The sequence below is a fragment of the Aedes aegypti genome, chromosome 1 (genome assembly GCF_002204515.2).
Source record: "Aedes aegypti strain LVP_AGWG chromosome 1, AaegL5.0 Primary Assembly, whole genome shotgun sequence".
In the NCBI taxonomy this organism is placed as follows: Eukaryota; Metazoa; Arthropoda; class Insecta; order Diptera; family Culicidae; genus Aedes; species Aedes aegypti.
The window spans coordinates 98071572-98082056 of NC_035107.1; the positions used below are offsets into that span (position 1 = coordinate 98071572).

Consider the following 10485-nt stretch of genomic DNA (forward strand, 5'->3'; position numbering starts at 1 on the left):
TAAATGCACATGCAGAACTTAACGCCTAAATTCCAAGTTATTCTTAGCCGACTATGTCTTGCATACATATCAGCCTGATTACTTAAGTTCCACAATATCAACAATATACTTCTTCAAGAATGTTACAAACAAAAACCAATAGGCATAACCTCTTATTACAAACCCAGTTTTCGGGCTGTTCAACTCACCGAAATGATCTCATCAATGAACCTTGCCCGCGGTATGACCCTTCGCAAAACGTAAACTCAAAAAACCCCACAATTCAACCGGAAAACACAATCCCATGGAAACCGATACCGGATCATTAGCAGCTTGCGAAAATTGTATCTCACCCGTTGGATGGATGGGAGGCGTACCCTGCTATTAGCTGTTCAGTTCACCTCTCGTTGTTTTTATTCCAACTCGGTGTTCGATCGACTCTGCCCAAGCACCAATGACCAAAAAGCGAAGAACCGCCGTAAAAGTGAGAGTGTTTCGCCCAGTCAGTCACTCCAATCTACTGTAGCCGAAAAAACTCATCACATTACGGTGCTTTCGCGACTCGTTTCATATGCGTGCTGCACTTTCGATGACCCCTGTATGCATGCTCTTTATGAGAGATCATTTTTCCTCAAAAACCAACGGCTGGAAGACATGGCGCACTATGGGGCATAGATCAACATTTGTTGGCCAAAACCTCTAGAGCTCTCTCTCTCTAGGATGCATTCTAGAGGATTGATGCCTCCGGTATCTTTAGTTGAATTTGAGTTTTATTTTGACAATATTTGATTCAATTTAGATAAGTTGCAGTTAGTTAGATTTTTGAAGAAATCCCTATAAGAAGATAACTAATATTAGAGTATTTTTAACATACTTAACGGCATTTGGCCTATCGGTTTGACGCACAGATCTTTCCAAGAGATTTTACCCAACCGTAGCATGTTTCCGTCCCATAGTGCGGCAAGCAGAAACCCAATTTATCTTCAATATCTGCGCACAGCTATTCCGTCAAATTTTTCCGCCTTTAATCGCTTGTGCGGATCACGCTGGGGCTTGCACACGCCCGTGTGCAACGCATACGATCCTATAGATCGCCGACTTTCGTATGAATGATTTGGTGGTCCTCAAATTTCGAGCTAAGGGAGTTTTTCCGGCACTAAATTTCGAGCCGTAGCTTTTCCTCTTCGTCCGCGGGCCTTTGTTAATCTCCGTGGCCGGCGGACAGCAGACCAGAGCCACGGTTCCGAACGATTCAACACCACATAATACCAACATACCTGAGCGACACGGCGCGGCGGTAGGTTACTTTCGCCAAAAAAAATTGGTGAATTATTGGAATCGCTGGACCAAAGACGACTACGACTTTTGTCGGCCGTTGGTTGCTGGCTGCGGCGAATTGCATCAGAGTTGTGCGGGTAATTTTAGTAAACCGAAGTCGATTAAATCTTGATCTTGGGGCGCTCGAGATTTGTTTTGGTTGCGCAATCCGTGCAGTATGAAATGGCCAAGCCGTTCGTGTGGTTGAGTTCGATAACCGTTGAATTTATGAATTTCTCTCAAGGCAGCTGACCGAAGCGTGTAAATTTGACATATTGTGTAAGGTCGTTAATATTGAACAGTTTTCTATCGTATGAAGTCATGTACTATAGGTCGATTAACTTCAATCATTGAGGGCAAAATAATGATGTGTGATATGTGAGCTTAAGTTTAAAAAAGTTTTCAAAATATTTCGCAATCTTGATCGCAACATAATTACGTCGTCTTTCTATTTGGTAATATGTCTTCACTGGGCCAGAGGCTGCTTCTCAACTGCAATGCGCACGTTACAAATTATTAACTGATAGCTTTCCCTATCCAATTTGCTATTTTTGCAAGCCTATGTGACAGGTACGATGATACTCTATGTCAAGGGAAGTCAACAAAATTTCCATTACAAAAAGATCATGGACTAGTCGAGAATCGAATCCAGACACCTTCAGCATGGCTTTGATTTGTAGCTCGGGACTAGACTGACCCAGCTCAGTGTGGGACAAAAATGAAGTTTATGAATTCACGGGGCACCCCCCAGGATGATTCCTTAGGGTTAGAGGAAGATTTCCTGAAAATTTCAGCTTATTTGGTCGTTCCATGAGATGGCGCATTTCAATTGAAGCTAATATATGTGGGATATTTCGGGAGCCTTCCTTAGCCGAGTGGTTAGAGTCCTCGGTTACAAAGCAAAGCCATGCTGAAGGTGTCTGGGTTCGAATCCCGGTCGGTCCAGGACTTTTTCGTAATGGAAATTTCCTTGACTTCCCTGGGCATAGAGTGCTCATAAGAACATTACGCTGAGCAACAGGCTCTGTCCCAGTGAGGACGTTAATGCCAAAAAAAGGAATGGAATTTTCAGCTCAAATATATGGGAAATAACACATCATCATCTACTGTTTGGTTCAGGAAAATTGTCGATCGCGTTCAATTGAACCCAGAATGTCAAAAACACTACTTGATATAATAGCGAACAATATTGTTAAAGTTTGTATCATGATAAAAATTGAGAAAGTTTGTGTTTTAAGTCTCTGAAGTATATCATGCAATACTGCTTTGTATTTCTTCAACATAGCTTGATGGTAACCACTAAGCACATCATAGCCACCTACGACGCTTGGCGTGCGCTTGGCATTCGAGAAAACCAGTTTTTTTTTTATTTTGTAAATACCTTTGATCTTAATCGAATCTACGACAAAAAGTCGAAAGATAAAAATGTCAAAAGACAAAAAGATCGAAAGGACATAAGGTCGAAAGACAAAAAGTCGAAAGAACAAAAAAGAAGGGGCAAAAGGTCAAAAATCTATTTTCAAATAAGAAAAAAAATCCCACTAAGTAAATTATTTTCGACTTTTTGTCAATAAACCGATCTTAACCATAGATGTTGGTAAGCATTACCAGTGAACATGAAATTCCAACAAAATCCAAAACCTTGCCAGAATATAGTTTGGTTTAAATTGCTCGATTTTATTTCGATTAAATCTATTTTTCAGCTTGCCTGCAGTCTCCATACATTTTTTTTGTTTCTTTCATATGAAAAGATACACCACTTTTCTAAAGCATAAAAAAGCACCGACAGTATTATGATCAGAGCCGTAGCGTGGTCTTGGCGAAACGCCATTTAGTTCAAAGCTCTATTTTTCTTCCATTACACTAAGGTTGCACATTATTATTTTTTTCGGAAATTCAAGCGCGAGTTTTTTTTAATATTAATCAAAGCGCTCAATGTTAAGCTTTCTATCATATAAAATGTTTCAATTTTTTTTTGTAGCATTGCTTGATAGCCCAAAAGCTGTTAAATTTTCTAATATTTTCTGTTTATGTGGTTAGATACAAATGTGTTGAAACTATTGGTGTATTAAGCAAAACCTGAAGTTGAAGTTTCAGTGGAGAGCATATTTTGAAAAAAAAAAACAGGTTTTTAGCTGAACCATTTATATTGTAGTCAAAAAACTAAGAACAATTTTGGTACAGTAATACATAATAAAATTTCAGGTAATTAACTCAATATAATAAATATGGCTCTTAGGCCCCCGGATCATTTGCCCCCTCGGCACCTGAAATGAAAACAAAAAAAACAAAATTTACTGTAACAAGATTCGAATCAAGAAACTACTGATTGAGAGCCGCGTACTTTACCACAGTACCAATCTATCGTGATGAATAATGGGTGATCGATGCAAATGACTTGAAGCAAAGTGCACCGCTTTGTGTTGTCGCTCTTGATGTTACGAAGAATAATGATTTGACTCCAGTAGGTGAATTCCGGCGAACAATTTCTTCGAAGAGAAGAAGTTTTCTTCATTACGCACCAGCAAGAAAATTTTCTTTTCTTCGGAGAAAATACGCGCCGGAATTCGCCTACAGGAACCACGATTTGTCGTCCTGATATCACGGCCTAATAAATTTATGAATTTCATGACTTGTAAATCATGGTGTGGGGATCAGATTTTTATCCGTGTGAAGTGTAAGGGAAATTCTTTTGTGACGCGGTAGTCAGTATTTTTAAATATCTATTCTATTTTGTATACCATAGTTGATGAAGTTTTCTTTGAATTCAGTAAAGGCTTAGCTTTGCTTTAGAAATGAGTTAGCTTTGAATATAATCCATAGAATATACAGTACAGCCATGAAAAAAGTACAATGTTCCAAAGTCTGATGTTCATACCAAATGTTCAAGTTTAGGAAAATCTATAACAGCTTATAACGAACCGATTGACCTGAAATTTGAATTACATCTCATAAGTAACTTGAAATTCGATTCATGAGAAATTGATAAAATTCTATTCAAGAGTTTGGAAGACATTAAAATGCATACTATTCTGGAAAAAAAAATGCCAAAAAAAATTAAATTGGAATATTTTTGATATGTGATTCTAAGTATCTAAGAAGGCATGCTTCTGCATACTTTTTCTCACTTAGATGGAATGCAAAAGTTTGTAGCAGATTATATTTATCGTAAATTGTTTGTTTTCAAAATATCTTAGTATCAAAATTAGGACATTCTTGGCGAGTTTTAAAAACTTAAACGATTTTGCTTTTAATTTGATGATTTATTCACAGATCTAATTTGAAGTTATTTCCAACATGCAATTTAAATTTTAGGTCAATCGGTTTACAAGAAGCAGATGAAGACCTCTTGACCATTTTGTATGAATATCAGCCTTTTTAACTAGTTCGTTTATTTGAGGCTCATTCACGTTTAACGCTTTACGGAGCCAAAATACATTTTTATTGTATACAATTAATTGACTTTTGCAGTTTTAAATCAATACGGGATGGAGCCAGGGTACTCGTGGCAACTCGAGGTAAGTGTAGTTTTTGAAGAAAGGACATGGTAGGGATTGGGATCAGAGTTCTCTGCTGCTCATCTAGTAGTAGTAGGTAGCAGTATCTAGGTAGTGGTAGATCAATTATCGTTTCATGGCGTTGGTACCGAAGACAAAATGGAAACTTGTTTTTCACTCCAGAAAATTATATAGAAGCCAAAAAACGAATCAGTCTTCTACGAGTTGTACGGAAAATTGGACGGAAAAATAACCTAAAACACTATTGGGAAACTTGAAAACAGTTTAATTTTCTAATGTGAATAGCTCACAACCCACTTTGCATTTGGGCCCCTCATATCTTTAGACCGACCATCTCGTTCAAAACACAAATTCAATACGTTGGTTTGTGGAATTCCAAAACGTGCTGAATTTTGTGTAAAAGGGCCCTCATAGAGGGGACCCGGACCCCTGAAGCCCAAATCCGGCACTGTCAGTGAGTAGGAAATATTCTTTTGCAGAAATGAATATATTGCTTTTGTTACGAATAAAGTTCAATATTATGGATTAATACCCCTATTCTCATTTCCATATTAACCTATCTACCGGCAGCTTCATCTTTTACCGCACAAATATTATAAATCACGATAACTTTTTTGTTCCTTGGTATTTTTCACCAGTTTTTCACAAGATCGCAAAAAAGAGTAGTGTGATGGTTGATGCTCGCTCCTGCGGGGGCGGGCGACGAGGGCAGGATCAAACATGTCGCGCGTCGTCGCGTTAGAGTGAAATCAATAGTGTTTGATCTATTGATCGTATTGCTTGCTCCTGCGGGGGCGAGCGATGAACACATGTTCGGCGTATAATGCGATTATCGAACAATATCGCGAATCCGGTTAGGCGTGATTATATCATGGATCGCATCACCAAACATTGGTGACTCCCAGATGTATACCTTATCCCACTAACCCAATATCCTTTCCATGACAACTGTGGAGATGCAGAGGTGATCTCGATCTCTAGTAACAACGGTTGTCGAACTAGCATTCCTTCCCTTCCCCGATGACCGTAAGGAAGTAGTCGGCGCCATTATTGACTTTTAGATTTTGAGCTCTCGATTTGTGCCCATTGAAGAATGGTTAGCTAATCCCAAGCCCCATTCATTAAATCTCTGTGCAACTTCGATTGTTCTGGTCAGTCACGGAGTAGCAAGTACGAAATGTACGGTCATCTATGCTTATGATTATGGTAGTTTTTCAAAAGCTCTAAAAAAAACTATTTTTGATTTAGAATCTGTGTCGATATTGATTATTGGTTATCTCGAACCGATCCAAAATTCCTTGGGGGACCGACGCGTAGCCATAACCCACGTGAATATCTAAGGCTACATATTTTTTATCATATTCGGATATTCACTCCTCGGAAAAATACATTATTGAGAGAATGTTGTGAAAAAATAAGGAATTTGGTGCAGCCGTCTTTGAGTAATGAACATTTATGTTTCTGATACCACGCTGGCCAATTAAAGATCTTGAAAACTTCAAAAAACCTCATAGCGTAATTTTCAAATTTCTCCAAGAATACTGAACCGATTCACATGATTTTTTCAGAGTAGCTCTTTATTACCTGTCATTGTATTTTTTGATTTTTTTGATAAATTGACCATGAACAAAATTACCGCCAAAGACATTTGGCATGGCGACCGTCGGTCCAAGAAAGATTGGAAAATCTTTAAAACCAGATCACCAATGATTAATATCGACATGGATTATTCAACTAGAAGAGTTTTTTGATAACTTGTAAAAAATGGTGCAAAAATACTAAGAAACAAACAAGTTATCGCTATTTCATTTTTTGCGGTAAAAAATGAAGCTGTCGGTAGAGGGGTTAAACAATTTTGTGATAATCCAACTCATTCGAGATTTTATCAGAATCATGGAATTGATTCTAGATAAATTCGTCTCAAAGTCATGTTAGAACACCGTTCAGAACCGCCAAAAAATCTTGCTTGAAATACTGTCCATAACTCACCTAGTATTCAGTCAGAATCCCGCATAAGCTAATGTGAAAAGACAGTCCAAGATTTTCTTTTGGAAATTATGCCCGATTTGTGTGAAAATTCTGCCAATAATTCAGTGGATTTATGCTTTCTCAAGTTCCGGATACCTTTAGAGGGATTAGGGGCATAATGAACATACGGGGCGAAACGGACACCCCCTCAATATCTGAGAATATGCATACTTCATCAATAGTTAATACACTGCATGAAATCTGTATTGCATTTGAAATGTTTGATGGTATAAAAGTTTATTTTTTGCTCCAATTTTCCTTCAAAATTTGACTTAAAGTTTTTCTCAGTTTCAAATTAGCATATAAGCAAGGCCGTGGAAGAATCTAATTTTTGAGCAAAGTAACGAACCCAGAAAGGTTCGTTTTAGCTATTATTATTAAGGGAGAGTTCTTTTACACATAGAAACGGATTCTACCCCATTACCCCGAATGCCATATTCCCAAATGACACCACCCCGAATTCCATTACCCCCAATGTACCATTACCCAGAATTCCATCACCCCGAATGCTATTTCCCCGAATTTACAATTATCTTGACATGATGATATTGATGACATTTCCCCATGATATTGGTATTCGGGGTAATGTATTGCGGGGTGATGGGTCGTTCGGGGTTTTGGAATTCGGGGTGATGGCGTCCGGGTTAATGGCGTTCGGGGTAATGGGATTCGGGGTAATGGGGTAGAATCCTTTTTACCAGCCTTGTTTTCGACCTAATTTTCTATCTCGCTTTTCTGACACATGATATGATTTTTATCATCATGAATGCATGTAGCACGTCGTACTAACATCAAACTGGAAAACTAGCCGGGGGTAAATTAAAAACACTGCCCGTATGGTCTTAAAACGAACTTTTGCTTAACGTGTCCATTATGCCCCTAATTCCCCTACCTCAAAATCGAAAAATGAAAGGCTTCTAACCCTATTACGTCATTGAAGGCAAAAAGAAAAGGATTGATGCACTAAGGTCATATTAAAATTATATTGTTGTTCCTTGCTTTCTTTGTAAGATTTGTGCTCTTATTGATTTGATGCGATCTTTATTTTGGGTTTCAAACTGTTTAACTAACATCTAGTGAGCCTTAATCCAAAACATTGTTTGATTGGTGTTTTATAGATGCATAGCAATAGCAATATTTTCTATGAATTAGCACGGCCTTATAGTTGAGGTCGAAATTCACGTATCTGTCAAATGATACAAACTCTAGTGGCATTGAATGATATAGTACTGAATTCGGATTTTCTTTAAGAAATTGTTCCAATTCTGTAATAAATAAAGCAAATAAATAGCTACAAAAGCATGCTAGTTAACTGAAATCTTTGAATAATGCATTTCTTACAGCCAATATCTTATAAACTAGATGGGTCATGATATTTTTTGAAAACGACCATGGATTTAGCAACCATAAATTAAATAAATGGTGGTATTTTGGTGCTTCAGACTAATAAATTGGATTGAAGAGATGTTAATACAAAATTTATAATAAACTAGCGGTCCCGGTAAACTTTGTCTTGCCATCAAGTAGGCTGTTAAAAAACGATATGAAACGTCCCGTGCAAAATGACAGTTCCGTTTTTTCAACTTTCCCGGTGAATATCCTGGGATTTTTATACACACAAACACGTCGGAAACCTTGACGAAGAAAATGGAGACAGAATCATTCATATCCCGGGCCGTAAGCCATTTCGTGACATACAAACACCATTCCATTTTTATTTATATAGATACAGTCAACTCTATCATAGCTATCTCGATGGTCCCTTGAATGACAGTTGCAATGATTGTGTGTTCTATAACTCGATATCTTCTTCCCTAGGCTATAGTGGTAAAGTCCACGGCTACCAAGCAAAGCCATGCTGAAGGTGTCTGGGTTCGATGCTCGGTCGGTCCAGGATCTTTTTGGTATGAAAATTTCCTTGACTTCCCTGGGCATACAGTATCATCGTACCTGCTACACGATATACCAATGCGAAAAATGGCAAATTTGGCAAAGCTCTCATTTAATGACTGTGGAAGTGCTCATAAGAACAGCTGAGAAGCAGGCTCTGTCCCAGTGGGAACGTAATGTCACGAAGAAGGAGAAGAACTCGATATCTTCCTATCTTAATAGTTCCTTCTATATCTAGTTATGGAGAGTTAACAGTAACTGAATTAATAACTATTAACTTTTTTTACTGTGTTTCACGATGCCAATAATTATCACCCACCAAAGTATGGCAATACTTTCACCATTCTACTTCTAGAATCCAACTATGACTGTTCCACCAATCATCACCTAAAGTATGTCACATTAGCGCTTTTTTGCAGATAATTTACGTTACGCTTCACAGTCCATCGCTAATTTGCTCCCATACAGTCAACACCGGACTTGCCCACGTTTGGACTCCCGCTATTTAAATCGAATTGTTCCCAATTTCCCCGCTCACGAAATGTGCATCAGCTACTTTTTGGATGCACCAATAAAATAAAGACCAACAGAAATGTTCGCGATTCAGGTTTCATCAGTGCAAAAAAGTCACATTTTCGATGCACCATTTTCAAGTTCATACGGCTACGCAAGAACGGCCCTTCACTTTTCGGACGAAAAGGGTTGAAAAGTTTAAGTTCGATCCCCATAGAGACACTTACCTGCCTATATCCTCTGGCTTCGCAAATTGTTGTAGTAGTCCGCTGCAGAGCGTAGTAAATCGAGTTGGCCTTGCTTTTCCACGATCGCTCTCAAACGTTTCTGAGCCGATCCCTTTTTTGTTCCTAACTGCACTCAAGCAATTGAAGCTCTAAGCTCCACACAACAATTCTTATGATCCACTCGTTTCACCTTGCACTCGGTTGATCGCCTCCCCGTCCGTTCCGTACCAACTCTCAAGCATCAAGCAGAAACTCGGACAGAATAAATATTAGTTTTCTTCGTCCATTGGGAAGAAGGTTTTGGTCACGCCAGACTGCTCCCGGTTCTCCACAAAACCCCTACAATTACACACCCGATGGACTGTTCGCACTGATCCAAGACTTTCCTCTTTCTCCAGTTTTATGACGTTTCTCATTTATCGGAATAAAAAACATGTACCGGTTTGAGTATGCAGTTTTATAAGACACTTACGAGATTACCAACGAACTTTTCACTTAGGTCCTTTACTCGTTTCAAACACAATTTGGTTTTTAAACTTCCTTCAATTTTTCTTACAGAAAATAACCAACCAAAAATCAATTATTCCTCTTTTCAACGATGAATATTTTTTTCGCAATTTCACTCTTTCACTTTTCCATGCACATCACTCGCGATACAACGCATATATGTAGATATGGTCAGCATAACATAGGAAAAAATCTCCAAAACACGCGATCACCAAATCGTCTTATAGACAAAGCGCTCAATGGAAGAAAGAAAAATCCGTTCCACTGCTCTCGAAGTTGATCGATCACTTTCCAAAAGTCTGCCCGCTGCAAAATCCCGAACGTGATCACGAGAGACTATGCTCCAATGCGCGAAAGCCCGCGCGCAAACCTTAGATTTATTGCAGTCTGTATATCCGCAAAAAGCTGCTGCACAGAGTACACTGTAAAACAAGCACTCACTTCCGAACCCGACGGCCTGCTACGATCAACTGACATTTGGGTTTGGCGAAGGCTTCGGCTGGGCG

The 10485-nt window shown here is 38.6% G+C and overlaps 1 protein-coding gene across 1 annotated transcript in view; it reads right to left on the reverse strand.

Moving 5' to 3' along the window:
* LOC5572002 overlaps window positions 1–10485 on the reverse strand; it is a 294570-nt gene extending 284085 nt beyond the window's left edge. The window contains exon 1 of the mRNA XM_021843284.1: window positions 9473–10485. The gene's annotated coding sequence lies outside the window, so the exon portion shown is untranslated. The remainder of the gene's footprint in view (window positions 1–9472) is intronic.